The following is a 19,796-nucleotide window of genomic DNA, read 5'->3' as shown; positions in this document are numbered from 1 at the left end:
ACATCTCACGGCCACATGAGCCCCGTGGGGACTGAACTGGAAGAGAAGGGGGAAGGGGACAGTGGAGCACAGGAAAGGTGTTGCAAAATGGGTGGTTTTTATAGTCATCTGACAGGAGAGGAGGAGCAGTAGCAGGCTGTGGAGCTACAGGGTGATGAGGAAGACGAGACAGAGGACCCAGACACACAGCGGCCATGTGGTCTCCTCATGTTGCTGGCACATTAAATAAAACATTTATGTTAATCTATTTGAAATCTTCAATTAAAATTTTAAATAATATCTTTAATCTTTTCAATTGTGAGGCCTTATGGTCTCGTCGGGCTGCTGCCACCTCTAGGCTCTGCCATTGTGCCGTCATGTGACTCCTTATTATATTGGGTTTTGTGGTCATGCAGTATTAGTTCAAAGTAAATGCTTCAGGCACCCAGAACATTAAACTTATGAATCTCATCAAAATCTTCAATTTTAATTTTATAAAATCTCCTCAATCTTTTCAATTGTGAGGCCCTGTGGTCGTCGACATATATTACCTGTGGAATTACCACCAGAATCAAATAAAACAGGTTGGAGCGATAACAAAGAACCATAACTGATTGAATGAAACATTGACAGTTTCACAGTCGCAGGGCGCTAAAAGGCAGGGGCTAGAACAGGTGGTAGCTCAATTTTAAGTACAAGCTTTTTCACTGCAGCAACTTCTAGCAGTATGTGCCCACTAATCCAACGGCGCAGAAGCTAAATGTGCTCCTGTCCAAGTTTTTGGTACTGCAGTTCCTCCCTTTTCATGTGGACACTCAGAGTACGGGGGTGTGCTGAGAGGCAGGGGCTGGGACAGGCGGTAGCTGGCCTTGCGCTGGACCGCCAGCTCGATTTTATGATACTAGGAGCTTTGCCATAGTTTACATTTATACACTATTGGAGCTGGAATTACCACAGCTGCTGGCGACAGACTTGTCTTGCAATGGGTCCTCAAAAAAGGATTTAAAGTTTGCTCATTCCAATTACCAGGCTCTGTAATTGAGCCGCCATGTGATCGCCTCATGCTGCTGGCACATTAAACTTGTGAATCTATTCAAAATCTTCAATTTAAATAAAAAAAAAATCTATGTAATCTTTTCAAGACTGAGGCCCTATGGTCGTCGCCATATATTACCCCTGGAATTACCACAAGAATCCAATGAAACAGGTTGGAGCGATAAAAATGAACATTAACTGATTAAATGAAACATTTGCAGTTCCACACAGAGTAAGACGGGGGGGGGGGGGGGGGCAGGGGCTGGGGGCGCTGAGAGGATGGGGCTAGAACAGGTGGTAGCTCACCTCTCACTGCTCACCAGAATAGGTCCTCAAAAAGGGACTTTAAAAGATTAAAATAAATTAAAATGAAATAAATATTAAATAAAAAAATCTCTTTGATCTCTTCAATTGTGAAGCCAATGGTCTCTTGACCCTGCTGCCACATCCAGACGCTCTGCAGCAGTGATTCTAATAACGATGCCTTTAATCTGTATGTCATACTGAATAACAATATTTTTTCACTAACACAGCACACTCCCTATGTGTGTTATGACAAGGAAAATTGTTCTACATCCCTATTTGAGGCTCTTTGTAGCCCAGAAATAGCTGTTTTTAATAGCGATTTGCCGCAAATAAATTCAGACCGAACCAAATTTTGGGGGGAAATTCGGCGAATCGGCCGAACCAAATTTTCAAAAAATGTGCTCATCTCTAGTCCTGACTTCATAGAAACATAGAATGTGTCGGCAGATAAGAACGATTTGGCCAATCTAGTCTGCCCAATAATGTGAATTCTATCATGGCCATGATTAAGAGCTCCTCTGCAGCTCGAAACGCGTTGGTGCACTGTTTTTAGGGGCTTGGTCCCCCCTCCCCCCCTTTTTGCTTTGTGCCTGATTTTGATCATTTTAACATGAGCAAGTAAAAGCTACGTTTTATCCTTTCTCTATCCTGTGAGCTTGATCCCTGCTTTTCCCATGGTATTCCATGCATCCACTCCTCTCTCAGTAAATGTAATACTTCCTGATATTACTGCATAAACCTTTGCCCCTCTAATTTAAAACTATGTCCTCTTGTGGTAGTTTTTCTTCTTTTAAATATCCTCTCCTCCTTTACCGTGTTGATTCCCTTTATGTATTTAAACATTTCTATCATATCCCCTTCTGTCTCTTCTTTCTTCCAAGCTATACATGTTTTTTTTTTCTCAACTGGTGCCAGAAAGTTAAACAGATTTGTAAATTACTTCTATAAAAAAAATCTTGATCCTTCCAGTACTTATCAGCTGCTGCATAATACAGAGGAAATTCTTTTCTGTCACGACTACTGTGCTCTCTGTTGACACCTCTGTCCATTTTAGGAACTGTCCAGAGCAGGATAGGTTTGCTATGGGGATTTGGAGTACCCCTTTAAAGTCCTTTAACCTTTCCTGGTAAGTTTTATCCTGCAATCCATATACTAGTTTAGTAGCTCTTCTCTGAAGTCTCTCTAGAGTATCTATAGCCTTCTAGCGATACTGTTTCCAGTACTGTACACAAAACTCCAAGGGAGGTCTCACCAGTGTTCTGTACAGCAGCATGAGCACTTCTCTCTTTCTACTGCTTATACCTCTCCCTATACATCCAAGTATTCTGCTAGCGTTTCCTGCTGCTCTATTACATTGTCTTCCTACCTTGTAAGTCTTCTGAAATAATTACTCCTAAATCCCTCTCCTCAGATATTGAGGTCAGAACTGTGTCAAATATTCTATATTCTGCCCTTGGGTTTTTACACCCCAGGTGCATTATCTTGCACTTATCCATATAAGTTCTGACCATTCTGAGTTCTGACCATTCTTGCCTAAATCATTATCCTTTTGGCGTATCCCTCCAGGAACATCAACCCTGTTATATATATTTGTGTCATCAGCAAACAGACACACCTTACCATCGAGATCTTTTGCAATATCACTAAAGAATATATTAAACAAAATTGGTCCCACTACAGATCCCTGAGGTACCCACTGGTAACAAGACCTTGCTCTGAATATTCTCCTTTGACTACAACCCTTTGTTTTAAACACTAATATACATTAGGTCTATATAAAGAGGCATTACCTGCAAACATGATGTCAATTCCGGGCCTGAAGAAACGCCCACTGGGCGTGAAACGGCACCGTCGCTTCGGACAGGGCTCTGCCAGACCTTCTGCCCTGCCACAGATGTCGTCCCGTATGTAGCCACTGCATGCAGACTTGAATAAAGTTCACAGCATCATACCGGTGAGTGATCCGCGTCTTCTTTTTCTACTTTGGATTTTGGTTTCTACACTATCTACACTCAGCGTGAGCACCGCCGAGGAGCAGCTGTCATTAACAAGCGCTCTACCTCCTGACATTAGCAGATGCATAGCCGTTTATCCCGAGGCAGTGCCAGGTGCTCTGTTTGATTTCTGACTTTAATCAGTTTACATTTCTCATTAATGCTCTGTAATGTCCTCTATGCCATTGCTGCTTTTGAGGGTGTGCTATAGACTCTGTGCAGTGTATAGGAAACATAATATCAATAATTCTCTAATATAATCTACTAGATTAAGGACAACTGACAATTAGAGATGGGGCTTGCAGAGGTAAAACACCATATACAAGTTATAAAATGCTATGCTATGTGATAGTCCAGGTATGCTTCAATGAAAGTAAATGTTCTGCATGTAATACACATAAACGAGTGATTCCAGAGCATTTTTCTTACAGCTGTGTTGTGCAATTCCTCTCTTATTATTACTAGAAATATATGACTAAATAACCAACCGGGTGTTACTAGTTGAGGGCTTGTCCCTATGCTGCCTAAGACTATCCACTCAAAGCTGACAGTGCCAGACAGTGGAGGGATATACTCCCAAATGGTAACACCAAGATGGCTATTTAATTATACATTTTCAGTACTATAAGAATAAGAAATGATGCGCCTGAATTGTTATTTCATGGGAAGTACATGTATTTACTAAGACAAGCAGATCAGAGGCCATGGTTCCTCTTTAACAAAACTCAAGCTGAACTCAATAACTGTCTACTGAGCTTTATAACACATTTTCAAGGGGGGATGTTTTTGTGAAAACATAAAAAAATGGACAAAAACATCTGTCAATGCTTACAATGAGCCTTTAAAGATTACATAATTTCAAAGAAACAGGGATTATCCACCTGGCCGTTATTCTCTTTCTAATCTGCATATTGTTTGTTTTGTGCAGATTTAGAATGACTTTCTAGCCCAGTGGTTTTCTTATTCTGCTGCTTTCATCTATACAAATGCCTTGCATGTTCCATTCATCTCTTCACTTCTCAAAGATATTTTATTCTGGTTATAAATTGTCTCTTCGCTGAAAATCCTTATGTCCTGTTGAATAAACTTTATCCATTCATAGGATTTACTTCAAATGTTTTGAAGTAGCAGCTAGAGGTAAATCTTCTAAATAAAAATATTAATACTAGACCTCTCACACAAATGACAGTCTGGAAAAGTCCGGTTTAGACTAGATTCCCACATAATGTTGAGGTCAGGTTTTGTAGACTCGTCCTGATTTTAATTTTTTTTGCAGATATGTGAATTTTTGGTCACTTTTTATTCAAATTTTCCTGGAATGTGACCAAAAATCTGCAATTTTGGACTTTGGTATTTTTTTTTACATTTACACTCTTCACTGTATGGAATCTTTAACATTATATTGTACTAGTTCAGACATTAACGCATGCATCAATTATTTGTTTATTTAATAATTTTACTCATTCATTCATTTTATTTATTTTTACATTTTTTATTAGTAAAATGGAAAAAAGGGGTGATTTAATTTTTATTGGGGGGGGGGGGGGGGGGAGTGGTTATTCACTTTTTTAAAATGTGTTATTCCTTTTTTTTTATTACATTTTTTTAGCCCCCCCCCCCCGAGGACTATTTATAGCAGTCCATTGCTATTACTGTTCAGTATTATTTGCAATCGATTTGTACAGCCTGCCAGACCATGTAGATGGATTGCAGCTGAGTAGCATGGAGGAGGTAAGAAATTCTCCAAATGCAATTTTGACTCATTGGACTCCCACAATCACGCTGCTGGTGGTCCAATGAGACCCCACAAGGCCCCTACAGATACTTAAGGTGCCGTGATCAGTATAAATCACTGCATCTGAAGATTTAATGGTAGACATTAGCGTGATCGCTGATGACTGTCATTATTCATGAGGTCCCAGCTGCTGTGATCACAGCAGTCGTCATGTTCTGCTCAAGTGCACAGAGTACCAGGGCACAATGACGTACATGTATATTGTGTATCCTCTAAGAGTTTAAAAAAAAAAAAACTGCCGGCACTATGGGGGACAATTTTTATGGTCTGGAGTTCTCCTTTAAGCTCTAAACAAACAGCTGTCCAGGTTAATTTTGTATCTTTGCATTTACAAGCAATGATTTATTTGATATGATTGGAGAAATCTCTACTATTTTCCATAATATTGAGACTTTTCTTTAACTGTTTACATGCTGTTGTTGTAGTGATTTTTTAATGTTAAATGTAAGATAATGATTAAATGCAACTAAAACAATTATTGCCATCCATTGTAACATAAGTTATCTTCGCAATTCAACATTCATGGTTAAAGCTAAGCATAATATAATATACATTTTCCTGCACAGTCAGATCCTGAGAAATGTGCATAGGGAATAACTCATTGTAAGATTTATTACACAGGTCCCCAGGTTTGTCATAAGAATTGTTGAGAAGTGTAGACCTGGCCCATTGAGCATTTGTTTTTGGCTGTAAGTTTGTTAAGGTCATGGTAAAAGCTACAGGGGTACAAGGGTCTGTCACTTTTCTCAACAACAAAATATCTGTCTTCTGCAGAAAAAGATTTACAAATAACTGATCTACTTCAGCAACAATAGAATGGAGCACTCACCACTTCTGTAGTCTTCAATCACTTTATGTTTTATTTTCAGTAAGCTGTTAAGGGAACATGATACGGAGGGTAAAGCAGGGGAGCAACGGAACACACGAGGAAGGGGGTGTACATAAGGGCAACAATTGTTTTGTGCTTTACGGCATTTCATCTGGCCTGTACTGTTGCAAAACACTAAGATACATTTTGAAATAATCTTCAGATGAAGACTTCACTAGCGTTACAGAATATACAAAAAAAACTAAAAACTAAAAACTTTGTGAAACATACAATAGTGCAATAACATACAATTAATTAAAAAAAAATAAAAAAACAATATCTAGCTGTAAGCAAAATCAACTTTGGAGAAAGACACCTAGCTAATTTCTTTCATTAAGGCCAAGTAGCCCAATGGCATCAAGCCGTATTAACCATCTGGACTCTTTTTGCAATAGGATCAAATGTCTATTCCTCCAGGTTCTATTTGATATAAAGAGACATTTCCTTGATTTGAGGATGAGACAAGGGATACCACCTGCCACATTGAACCATGATACTGGGAGGCAAATCAATAAACATTGAGAAAATGGTACTTAAATGATAAGCAGACAGCATAGGGGACCAAGATCATAAAGACAAAACCAGAGTTTCAATTATGAACTGCTTTGTATTTTTGTAACCAGAGAAGACCCAAAAGGATTGGCATGTGGACCTCTCTTAGAGATTAAATGAAATATATGGCTCAGGTGGGTCACCCATGTCACGATGCCGGCTGGCAGGAGGTGGATCCTCTGTGCCAGAGAGGGATTGGCGTGGACCGTGCTAGTGGACCGGTTCTAAGTCACTACTGGTTTTCACCAGAGCCCGCCGCAAAGCGGGATGGTCTTGCTGCGGCGGTAGTGACCAGGTCGTATCCACTAGCAACGGCTCAACCTCTCTGACTGCTGAAGATAGGCGCGGTACAAGGGAGTAGACAAAGCAAGGTCGGACGTAGCAGAAGGTCGGGGCAGGCAGCAAGAATCGTAGTCAATAAGGCAAGCAGGAGGTCAAGTACACGGTATGGATAATCACAGTAACGCTTTCACTAGGCTCAAAGGCAACAAGATCCGGCAGGGGAGTGCAGGGGCAGAGGTAAGATATAGTCTGGGAGCAGGTGGAAGCCAATTAAGCTAATTGGGCCAGGCACCAATCATTGGTGCACTGGCCCTTTAAGTCTCAGGGAGCTGGCGCGCGCGCGCCCTAGAGAGCGGAGCCGCGCGCGCCAGCACATGACAGCAGGGGACGGGAACGGGTAAGTGACCTGGGATGCGATTCGCGAGCGGGCACGTCCCGCTGTGCGAATCGCATCCCCGACGGCCATGACAGTGCAGCGCTCCCGGTCAGCGGGACCGACCGGGGCGCTGCGGAGAGAGAGACGCCGTAAGCGCTCCGGGGAGGAGCGGGGACCCGGAGCGCTAGGCGTAACAGTACCCCCCCCCTTAGGTCTCCCCTTCTCTTTGTCCGGTAACTGCCTCCCCTGGGATGAGGACACCGGGAAAGAATGGAGGGATTCCTCAACGGCAGGCAGTACAGCAGGAGTGGAAATGGGGAGGGAGGGCAGAGGGCGAGGCCTGGCACGGGGCAGTGTGACACCAGGACGGGGGCCATGAGGAGGCACCGAGGCTTGCCTGACTGGACTGGGAGGGGGGGAGAGGCACTTCTTATGGCAGGACGGCAGACCGGTTACAGGGGGAACCACAGGGTCACGGCAGGGAGTACTGGGAACCGGTTTAAGGCAGTCCTTGAAACAAGAGGAACCCCAGCTCTTGATCTCCCCTGTGGACCAATCCAGGGTTGGGGAATGGTGTTGAAGCCAGGGTAGTCCAAGGAGAATTTCGGAAGTGCAATTGGAGAGGACCAAAAACTCAATTTTTTCGTGATGAGGTCCGATGCACATTAGGAGGGGCTCCGTGCGGTAACGCACGGTGCAATCCAACCTGGCTCCGTTGACCGCGGAAATGTAGAGTGGCTTGACGAGACGGGTCACCGGGATGCGGAATTTATTCACCAAGGACTCACGAATAAAATTCCCAGAGGCACCAGAGTCCAGGCAGGCCACGGCTGAGAGGGAGGAGTTGGCTGAAGGGAAAATCCGCACGGGCACCGTGAGACGTGGAGAAGCCGACTTAGACTCAAGAGACGCCACACCCACGAGAGCTGGGTGCGAGCGTGCGTTTCCCAGACGTGGAGGACGGATAGGGCAATCCACCAGAAAATGTTCGGTACTGGCACAGTACAGACAAAGATTAGCTTCCCTACGGCGATTCCTCTCCTCCTGGGTCAGGCGAGACCGATCCACTTGCATGGCCTCCTCGGCGGGAGGCCTAGGCGTAGATTGCAACGGAGACTGTGGGAGAGGTGCCCAGAGATCTAAGTCTTTTTCCTGGCGGAGCTCTTGATGTCTCTCAGAAAAACGCATGTCAATGCGAGTGGCTAGATGAATGAGTTCATGCAGGATAGCAGGGATTTCTCGTGCGGCCAGAACATCTTTAATGTTGCTGGATAGGCCTTTTTTAAAGGTCGCGCAGAGGGCCTCATTATTCCAGGATAGTTCAGAAGCAAGAGTACGGAATTGTATGGCGTACTCGCCAACGGAAGAATTACCCTGGACCAGGTTCAGCAGGGCAGTCTCAGCAGAAGAGGCTCGGGCAGGTTCCTCAAAGACACTTCGAATTTCCGAGAAGAAGGAGTGTACAGAGGCAGTGACGGGGTCATCGCGGTCCCAGAGCGGTGTGGCCCATGACAGGGCTTTTCCAGACAGAAGGCTGACTACGAAAGCCACCTTAGACCTTTCAGTAGGAAACTGGTCCGACATCATCTCCAAGTGCAGGGAACATTGCGAAAGAAAGCCACGGCAAAACTTAGAGTCCCCATCAAATTTGTCCGGCAGGGACAAGCGGAGGCTAGGAGTGGCCACTCGCTGCGGAAGGGGTGCAGGAGCTGGCGGAGGAGATGGTTGCTGCTGTAGCAGAGGCAGAAGTTGCGACTGATGTTGCTGCACCATGGTGGACACTTCCGACAGCTGGTGAGTTAGATGGGTGATCTGTCGGGCTTGCTGGGCGACCACCGAGGTGAGATCAGAGATAGAAGGCAGGGGAACCTCAGCGGGATCCATGGCCGGATCTACTGTCACGATGCCGGCTGGCAGGAGGTGGATCCTCTGTGCCAGAGAGGGATTGGCGTGGACCGTGCTAGTGGACCGGTTCTAAGTCACTACTGGTTTTCACCAGAGCCCGCCGCAAAGCGAGATGGTCTTGCTGCGGCGGTAGTGACCAGGTCGTATCCACTAGCAATGGCTCAACCTCTCTGACTGCTGAAGATAGGCGCGGTACAAGGGAGTAGACAAAGCAAGGTCGGACGTAGCAGAAGGTCGGGGTAGGCAGCAAGAATCGTAGTCAATAAGGCAAGCAGGAGGTCAAGTACACGGTATGGATAATCACAGTAACGCTTTCACTAGGCTCAAAGGCAACAAGATCCGGCAGGGGAGTGCAGGGGCAGAGGTAAGATATAGTCTGGGAGCAGGTGGAAGCCAATTAAGCTAATTGGGCCAGGCACCAATCATTGGTGCACTGGCCCTTTAAGTCTCAGGGAGCTGGCGCGCGCGCGCCCTAGAGAGCGGAGCCGCGCGCGCCAGCACATGACAGCAGGGGACGGGAACGGGTAAGTGACCTGGGATGCGATTCGCGAGCGGGCACGTCCCGCTGTGCGAATCGCATCCCCGACGGCCATGACAGTGCAGCGCTCCCGGTCAGCGGGACCGACCGGGGCGCTGCGGAGAGAGAGACGCCGTAAGCGCTCCGGGGAGGAGCGGGGACCCGGAGCACTAGGCGTAACAACCCACTTGTAGAGTCAAAGAAAAAGTCACAAAATGGATGGCTCAGGTTGAGTATTGCCTTTCACAGGTATAGAGAGAGTTTTCAGGACTTTGGCAAGTGAATATGCAGTTCAAGAAAGCTATAAATGTGACACAAGAGCCAAGATAAGCCATGGAATGGAATCTTCATGAATTGAGGAAAGCTTATGATAACCACTCCTACTCTTCCTGGGCACTGGAGCTTTTCACTGTATTAGCCAGTCTCCAAGAGGTGACCCTTGTATCTGCAATATAAGCAATGTTAGTTTGCCAGTGATGATGTTGCTTGACAGAAAGCTTTCATATTTTCACCTTTATTGGTTCTTACTAGGAGACTGTAATGAAAGGATACAGCAGCTTTTGGAAAGTGGGCACCAGATAAATGTGATCAGACTCATATAGCCTCTCACAGAACCTAATATCAATCTGGTTCACTAATTAAATGTGTTCATCCAGTGAAGCAGGTTAATTCCTGGTTATCAAACTCATCTTTAACCCTTTAAAAGGGGTTATCCACCATATGGTGATTTTAGTACATACCTGCCAGACAGTAATGGACATGCTTAGGAAAGATCTGCGCTTGTCTTGGGGCTAAATGGCTATGTTGTGAGGTTATCATAATACTCTGGCTAGCTTTTTGTGAACTGGCATTTCCTGTTTGAGTTTTCATTTTTGCCTACACATCCCATAATTCTATTTTCCTCCCTCCCACACATCAGCCATCCCACCCATTGAAACAGTACAGACCAAAAGTTTCTTTATTTCTTTATTTTCATGACTATAAAAATTGTAGATTCACACTGAAGGCAACAAAACTATGAATTAACACATGTGGAATTATAGACATAACAAAAAAGTGTGAAGCAACTGAAAATATGTCATATTCTAGGTTCTTCAAAGTAGCCACCTTTTGCTTTGATTACTGCTTTACACACTCTTGGCATTCTCTTGTTGAGCTTCAAGAGGTAGTCAGCTGAAATGGTTTTCACTTCACAGGTGTGCTGTTGTGGAGGAGGAGGTGTGATGGTGTGGGGGTGCTTTGCTGGTGACACTGTTGGGGATTTATTCAAAATTGAAGGCATACTGAACCAGCATGTCTACCAAAGCATCTTGCAGCGGCATGCTATTCCCTCCGGTTTGCGTTCAGTTGGACCATCATTTATATTTCAACAGGTCAATGACCCCAAACACACCTCCTGGCTGTGTAAGGGCTATTTGACCAAGAAGGAGAGTGATGGGGTGCTGTGCCAGATGAACTGGCCTCCACAGTCATCGGACCTGAACCCAATCGAGATGGTTTGGGGTGAGCTGGACCGCAGAGTGAAGGCAAAAAGGGCCAACAAGTGCTAAGCATCTCTGGGAACTCCTTCAAGACTGTTGGAAGACCATTTCAGGTAACTACCTCTTGAAGCTCATCAAGAGAATGAGTGTGCAGAGCAGTAATCAAAGCAAAAGGTGGCTACTTTGAAGAACCTAGAATATGACATGTTTTCAGTTGTTTCACACTTTTTTGTTATGTCTATAATTCCACATGTTTGATGCCTTCAGTGTGAATCTACAATTTTCATAGTCATGAAAATAAAGAAGGTGTTTCCAAACCTTTGGTCTGTACTGTAAGTGAGCTACATCCATTCAAAAGACCTGTGGTTTTCAATCAGGGTGCCTACAGCTGTTGCATTAGTTTCAGATTTATCTCTCTCTCTCCCCATTGAAGCAGACAGGCTCCTAGTCATCAGCTGACTAATGAGCCAGGTCTCGGCCGCATTGCAACATGGGAAAAATCTGAGACAACAGTAATTTTGTATGCTGTTAAAAATGAATAATCGGGGTTAAAATCACAGAAGAATTGTTAGAAAACCGTCACACACAGGTACAAACACTATATTATGAACTACACTAACTTTACAGCCCCTGTAGCATAGTCAAATTAATACCCCTTAATACCCCTTTAACCCCTTGGGGACGGAGCCCATTATGACCCTAAGGACGGGAGCATTTTTTTCAAATCTGACCACTGTCACTTTAAGCATTAATAACTCTGGGATGCTTTTACTTATAAATTTGATTCCAAGAATGTTTTTTTCGTGACTTTTCTACTTTATGTTAGTGGTAAATTTTCGTCGATACTTGCATCATTTCTTGATGAAAAATAAAAAAAATGATGACAAATTTGAAAATTTAGCATTTTTCTAACTTTGAAGCTCTCTGCTTGTAAGGAAAATAGACATTCCAAATAAATTATATATTGATGCACATATACAATATGTATACTTTATATTTGCATCATAAAGTTGACATGCTTTTAGTTTTGGAAGACATCAGAGGGCTTCAAAGTTCAGCAGCAATTTTCCAATTTTTCACAAAATTTTAAAAATTGGAATTTTTCAGGGACCAGTTAAGTTTGAAGTGGATTTGAAGGGCCTTCATATTATAAATACCCCACAAATGACCCAATTATAAAAGTTACACCCCTCAAAGTATCCAAAATGACATTCAGTAAGTGTGTTAACCCTTTAGGTGTTTCATAGGAATAGCAGCAAAGTGAAGTTGAGAATTCAAAATCTTCATTTTTTACACTCGCATGTTCTTGTAAACCCAGTGTTTGAATTTTTTCAAGGGGTAAAAGGAGAGAAATCTTCCTAAAATTTGTAACCCGATTTCTCTCGAGTAAGGAAATACCTCATATGTGTATGTAAAGTGTTCGGCGGGTGCAGTTGAGGGCTCAGAAGGGAAGGAGCGACACTGGGATTTTGGAGAGTGTTTTTCTGAAATGTTTTTTTTTTGGGGGGGGGGGGGGGCATGTCACATTTAGGAAGCCACTATGGTGCCAGGACAGCAAAAATAAAACCATATGGCATACTATTTTGGAAACTACACCCCTTAAGGAACGGAACAAGCGGTACTGTGAGCCTTCACTACCCACAGGTGTTTGCCGAATTTTTATTAAATTTGGATGTGTAAATAAAATAAAAAAAGTTTTTTTTTACTAAAATGCTTCCCTAAATTTTACATTTTTATAAGGGGTAATAGGAGAAAATGACCCCCAAAATTTGTAACCCCATTTCTTCTGAGTATGGAAATACCCCATGTGTGGACGTCAAGTGCTCTGCTGGCGAACTACAATGCTCAGAAGAGGAGCGCCATTGAGCTTTTGGAAAGAGAATTAGTTTGGAATGGTAGTCAGGGGCCATGTGCGTTTACAAAGCCCCCCCCGTGGTGCCAGAACAGTGGACCCCCCCCACATGTGACCCCATTTTGGAAACTACACCCTCACAGAATGTAATAAGGGGTGCAATGAGTATTTACACCCCACTGGCATTTGACAGATCTTTGGAACAGTGGGCTGTGCAAATGAAAAATACAATTTTTCATTTTCACGGACCACTGTTCCAAAAATCTGTCAGACATCTGTGGGGTGTAAATGCTCACTGCACCCCTTAATACATTACATGAGGGGTGTAGTTTCCAAAATGGGGTCACATGTGGGGGGTCCATTGTTCTGGCACTATGGGGGCTATGTAAACACACATGGCTTCAATTCTGGACAAATTTTCTCTTCAAAATCCCAATGGCGCTCCTTCTCTTCTGGGCATTGTAGTTTGCCGGCAGAGAAGTTTACATCCACATATGGGGTATTTTCTTACTCAGAAGGGGTTACACATTTTGGGGGCTTTTTTTATATATTTTCCCTTGTGAAAATAAAAAATTGAGGGTAACACCAGCATTTTAGTAAAAAAAAAATGTTTTCTTCATTTTCCCATCCAAATTTAATGAAAATTCGTCAAACACCTGTGGGGTGTTAAGGCTCACTATACCCCTTGTCACGTTCCGTGAGGGGTGTAGTTTCCAAAATGGGGTCACATGTGGGTGTTTTTGCGTTTATGTCAGAACCGCTGTAAAATAAGCCACCCCTGTGCAAATCACCAATTTAGGCCTCAAATGTACATGGTGCACTCTCACTCCTGAGCCTTGTTGTGCGCCCGCAGAGCATTTTACACACAGATATGGGGTATTTCCGTACTCATGAGAAATTGCGTTTCAAATTTTGGGGGTCTTTTTTTCCTTTTACTGCTTGTGAAAATAAAAAGTATGGGGCAACACCAGCATGTTAGTGTAAATATTATTTTTTTACACTAACAGGCTGGTATAGCCCCCAATTTTTCCTTTTCATAAGGGTTAAAAGGAGAAAAAGCCCCCCAAAATTTGTAGTACAATTTCTCCCGAGTACGGAAATACCCCATATGTGACCCTAAACTGTTTCCTTGAAATACGACAGGGCTCCGAAATGAGAGAGGACTAAATTAGGGATTGCATAGGGGTGGACATAGGAGTATTTTATGCCAGTGATTCCCAAACAGGGTGCCTCCAGCTGTTGCTAAACTCCCAGCATGCCTGGACAGTCAGTGGCTGTACAGAAATCCTGGGAGTTGTTGTTTTGTAACAGCTGGAGGCTCCGTTTTGGAAACACTGCCGTACAATTGTTTTTCATTTTTATTGGGAGGACAGTGTAAGGGGGTGTATATTTAGTGCTTTACCCTTTATTTTGTGTTAGTGTAGTGTAGTGTTTTTAGGGTACATTCGCACTGGCGTGTTACAGTGAGTTTCCTGCTAGGAGTTTGCGCTGTGGTGAAAAATTTGCCGCAGCCCAAACTTGAATTAACACACAGAAAAATACATGCTATGCTATGGTCTCTAACATACTGAATTCAGTATAGCTCCAAAATACAAATTTTGAATACAGACAAGAAAAAGGAGCAATAGCTACTGCAAAAATTACACCTTTATTTATCAAAAATACACATAAGAAAAAAACAAGAAATTTAAAATCAAATTGGTAAGCAGGATGGCTAGGATAATATAAATGGTAATGCAATAAGGTGCAAAAATGTACAAGACAATATGGGTAGCTAATCACCAGTTTAACATGGGCAAGGTAACTGGTATATTCACAGCAAGTAAAGTGCACTGAGTACTAATAGACCATTCTGTCTCTAACAATATCCATACCTAAAACCCCATTATGATAATGTATAGGAGTCACTCACCCATATTATTATGCCGTCTCTGCCTGCCCCAAGTACATTTCGTCATCCGTGACTTTGTCAAGGGACGCTGTGTTTACACTGCTTCCCTCTCCTAAAATATCCTGCCAGATGCCGTATTTTTCGCGCCAGATCACATCAGGAGTGCGTCATCTCGGCGCATGCGCCGGCAGTCCTGGCGGACTTCCGCCCCCTCCCCCCGTCACATCACGGCTGCGGCGCACACATCCAGAGTCGTCACTTTAGGATATGCGTACCTCGCTTGCCGACCCCCGGAGGAAGGGGCAACTTGCTCTTGCCCAGAGTACCCAGCGCATGCGCACAGCGCACTGACCGATGTGATCGGAGGTGTTAACTCCTCTAACTTCGTGCACCTTACTTGTGTAAGTATTCATAACAAATATATAATATACATTCTACAATGACAGTATACATTAATGTGAATTAAATACAGTATGTTTACAACATTAGTTACTGCCTTGCTGGAGAGTGCATCATACTATTAAAGTGAAAAAACAAACAACCAAAAAATACACATTACAATTATATATTATCAAAAAAGTTGTGCAGGACATAATATGATAAAAAAAACATTATAAGGACCACCCTTAAGTGGACCATAAAAGATTAATAAAAAAAATATATAAAAGGAAGTGAATACCACAATAAAGTGCATGAGTGCATATGTGCATAGATAGATATGCGCTCATCAGTGTGAACAGAAATCAAATACCTATCCAGTGATTATATCACCAGACTAGTGCTATAATTATATAAACCAAACAAGAGATACAGTGACATTTTAAAGCAGGCATTTATTTTTTCAATTATATTATTACTGTGTTGCATCCAACGAAGAGGGAGGGGTAACCCATCAGTTTCTAGAATTGATTGTCATCCCAAAGTTTATTGGAAACTTGTTGTCCAGGATTGGCAGGATATCATATTATGCATGTCTGTTACGCCGAGCGCTCCGGGTCCCCGTTCCTCCCCGGAGCACTCGCCTCATCCTCGTTGCTGCAGCGCCCCGGTCAGATCCACTGACCGGGTGCGCTGCGGTACCGCCTCCAGCCGGGATGCGATTCGCTATGCGGGTGGCGCCCGCTCGCGATGCGCACCCCGGTCCCCGTACCTGACTCGCTCTCCGTCGGTCCTGTCCCGGCGCGCACGGCCCCGCTCCCTAGGGCGCGCGCGCGCCGGGTCTCTGCGATTTAAAGGGCCACTGCGCCGCTGATTGGCGCAGTGGTTCTAATTAGTGTGTTCACCTGTGCACTCCTTATTTATACCTCACTTCCCCTGCACTCCCTCGCCGGATCTTGTTGCCCTTGTGCCTAGTGAAAGCGTTCCCTTGTTTGTTCCTAGCCCGTGTTCCAGACCTCCTGCCGTTGCCCCTGACTACGATCCTTGCTGCCTGCCCCGACCTTCTGCTACGTCCGACCTTGCCTTTGTCTACTCCCTTGTACCGCGCCTATCTTCAGCAGTCAGAGAGGTTGAGCCGTTGCTAGTGGATACGACCTGGTCACTACCGCCGCAGCAAGACCATCCCGCTTTGCGGCGGGCTCTGGTGAAAACCTGTAGTGACTTAGAACCGGTCCACTAGCACGGTCCTCGCCAATCCCTCTCTGGCACAGAGGATCCACCTCCTACCAGCCGGGATCGTGACAGTAGATCCGGCCATGGATTCCGCTGAGGTGCCGCCGTCAAGTCTTGCCGACATTTTCACGATGATCACCCAACAAAATCACCAGCTGGCATACTTGTCCTCCGTGAAACAGCAACTGAAGTCACAGTTACAGCAGCTGCTGCCACTGACACAGCAGCTGCAACTGCAACAACCATCTCCTCCGCCGTCTCCTGCAACTCCTCCGCAGCGTCCGGCCATGGATTCCGCTGAGGTGCCGCTGTCAAGTCTTGCCGACATTTCCACGATGATCACCCAACAAAATCACCAGCTGGCATACTTGTCCACCGTGACACAGCAACTGAAGTCACAGTTACAGCAGCTGCAACTGCAACAACCATCTCCTCCGCCGGCTCCTGCAACTCCTCCGCAGCAACCGGCCGCTCCTAACCCCTGCTTGTCCCTGCCGGACAAATTTGATGAGGACTCTAGACTCTGCCGTGGTCTCCTTTCTGGAAAGGCCTTGTCTGGGGCCACACCACTCTGGGACCGCAATGATCCTGCCACAGCCACAGTCCAGTCCTTCTTCGCTGAGGTCCGTGGTGTCTTCGAGGAGCCTGCCCGAGCTTCTTCTGCCGAGACTGCCCTGCTGAACCTGGCCCAGGGTGTTTCTTCCGTTGGCGAGTACGCCATTCAGTTCCGTGCTCTTGCTTCCGAGTTGTCCTGGAATAGTGAGGCTCTCTGCGCGACCTTTAAAAAAGGCCTATCCAGCAACATTAAAGATGTTCTGGCCGCACGAGAGACTCCTGCTAACCTACATGAACTCATTCATCTTGCCACTCGCATTGACATGCGTTTTTCCGGATGGCGTCTGGAGCTCCGCCTGGATATGGACTTTGTTCGCACGAGGCGTTTTTTCTCCCCGGCTCCTCTCTCCTCTGGTCCTCTGCAAACCGTTCCTGTGCCTCCCGCCGTGGAGGCTATGCAAGTTGACCGGTCTCGCTTGACACCTCAAGAGAGGACACGACGCCGCATGGAGAATCTTTGCCTGTACTATGCCGGTACCGAACACTTCCTGAAGGATTGTCCTATCCGTCCTCCCCGCCTGGAAAGACGTACGCTGACTCCGCACAAAGGTGAGACAGTTCTTGATGTCAACTCTGCTTCTCCACGCCTTACTGTGCCTGTGCGGATATCTGCCTCTACCTTCTCCTTCTCTACTATGGCCTTCTTGGATTCCGGATCTGCAGGAAATTTTTTTTTGGCCTCTCTTATCAACAGGTTCAACGTCCCTGTGACCAGTCTCGCCGGACCCCTCTACATCAATTGTGTTGACAATGAAAGATTGGACTGTGCCGTGCGTTACCGCACGGAACCCCTCCTAATGTGCATCGGACCTCATCACAAAAAAATTGAGTTTTTTTTCCTCAGGTTCTTTGGCCCCAAGAAGAGGGGGAGACCCAAGGGGGGGTACTGTTACGCCGAGCGCTCCGGGTCCCCGTTCCTCCCCGGAGCGCTCGCCTCATCCTCGTTGCTGCAGCGCCCCGGTCAGATCCACTGACCGGGTGCGCTGCGGTACCGCCTCCAGCCGGGATGCGATTCGCGATGCGGTGGCGCCCGCTCGCGATGCGCACCCCGGTCCCCGTACCTGACTCGCTCTCCGTCGGTCCTGTCCCGGCGCGCGCGGCCCCGCTCCCTAGGGCGCGCGCGCGCCGGGTCTCTGCGATTTAAAGGGCCACTGCGCCGCTGATTGGCGCAGTGGTTCTAATTAGTGTGTTCACCTGTGCACTCCTTATTTATACCTCACTTCCCCTGCACTCCCTCGCCGGATCTTGTTGCCCTTGTGCCTAGTGAAAGCGTTCCCTTGTTTGTTCCTAGCCCGTGTTCCAGACCTCCTGCCGTTGCCCCTGACTACGATCCTTGCTGCCTGCCCCGACCTTCTGCTACGTCCGACCTTGCCTTTGTCTACTCCCTTGTACCGCGCCTATCTTCAGCAGTCAGAGAGGTTGAGCCGTTGCTAGTGGATACGACCTGGTCACTACCGCCGCAGCAAGACCATCCCGCTTTGCGGCGGGCTCTGGTGAAAACCTGTAGTGACTTAGAACCGGTCCACTAGCACGGTCCTCGCCAATCCCTCTCTGGCACAGAGGATCCACCTCCTACCAGCCGGGATCGTGACAATGTCATTTCGAATGCAGAATAAAAACTAAAAAGATAGGAGAGAAAGGAGGTTAAAAATCAAATTGGATACAATGCTCAGGATTTATAGGAATGGTGTACAGCTCAATTGTTCATTGAGGCCCATAGGTGGCATTGTGCCCAAGGTCACAATCCATCTAACTTCCTTTTGCGCTAAGACCTTCTTGAGGTTGCCACCTCTAATGCCCACATTTGTTTTTTCTATGCCTTTAATTTTCAATTGCCTTGGATCACATTGGTGGGATAATTTAAAGTGTCTAGGTAATGACTTTAGCATTGTCACGTCATCATTTTCTCCAGCCGCCAGTATGTCCCTCACATGTTCTCTTGTTCTAATATGCAGTTCCCTAGAGGTCAACCCTATATACATTTTATCACAAGTGCAAGTGGCACAGTAGATAACATATGAACTTCTGCAAGAGACATACTGGTGGATGGAGAACAGGCGTTTCCCTTCTGCGGATTTAAACTGTGTGGCTCTCTCTATATTGCTGCATGCCCAGGGTATCATGTAAACTGATATTCTTTTTTGCTGTCATTGAAATTCTATCTGGTAGCATTCCTGCAAGCTGGGGATCAGTTTTGAGGATACTCCAATTATTCTGTAAGCAATTTCTCATGGTTTCCCATTCACAGATAAATTTAGAAATAAATCTAGTCACACGCCCCCTCCCTTTATGTGTATTGGAGGGGGTCTGATGGCCGTTACGCCCCCTCCCATAGACATGAATGGAGGGGGCGTGACGTGACGTCACAAGGGGAACGTGGCGTTATGTCACTTCTCAAGTCCTGAAAACTTCCAACTTCCGAGCCTCGAGACGCAGCTCCACACATAATGCGGGTGCTGCTGGGAGATCGAGAGGGTCCCAGTGTGGGCCCCCTGCGATCAGACATATTATCCCCGATCCTTTGGATAGGGGCTAAAATGTCTAAAGCAGGAATACCCCTTTTAGTCTGTATGTCTTATCTTTTGTCTTGCAAAGAACAAACAACCAAAAAAACAAGAAAAACATCTACAATTACTTTAAAGTGTACCTCTCATGAAACAAACTTTTTATATATTAAAGATAAAGCCCTACTGAACAACTTTTTAATTGCTAAAAAAAATTCCACCTTTCATGGTTT

Source organism: Hyla sarda, chromosome 3 (genome assembly GCF_029499605.1).
Source record: "Hyla sarda isolate aHylSar1 chromosome 3, aHylSar1.hap1, whole genome shotgun sequence".
Lineage (NCBI taxonomy): Eukaryota > Metazoa > Chordata > Amphibia > Anura > Hylidae > Hyla > Hyla sarda.
This window is presented reverse-complemented; position numbering follows the sequence as displayed.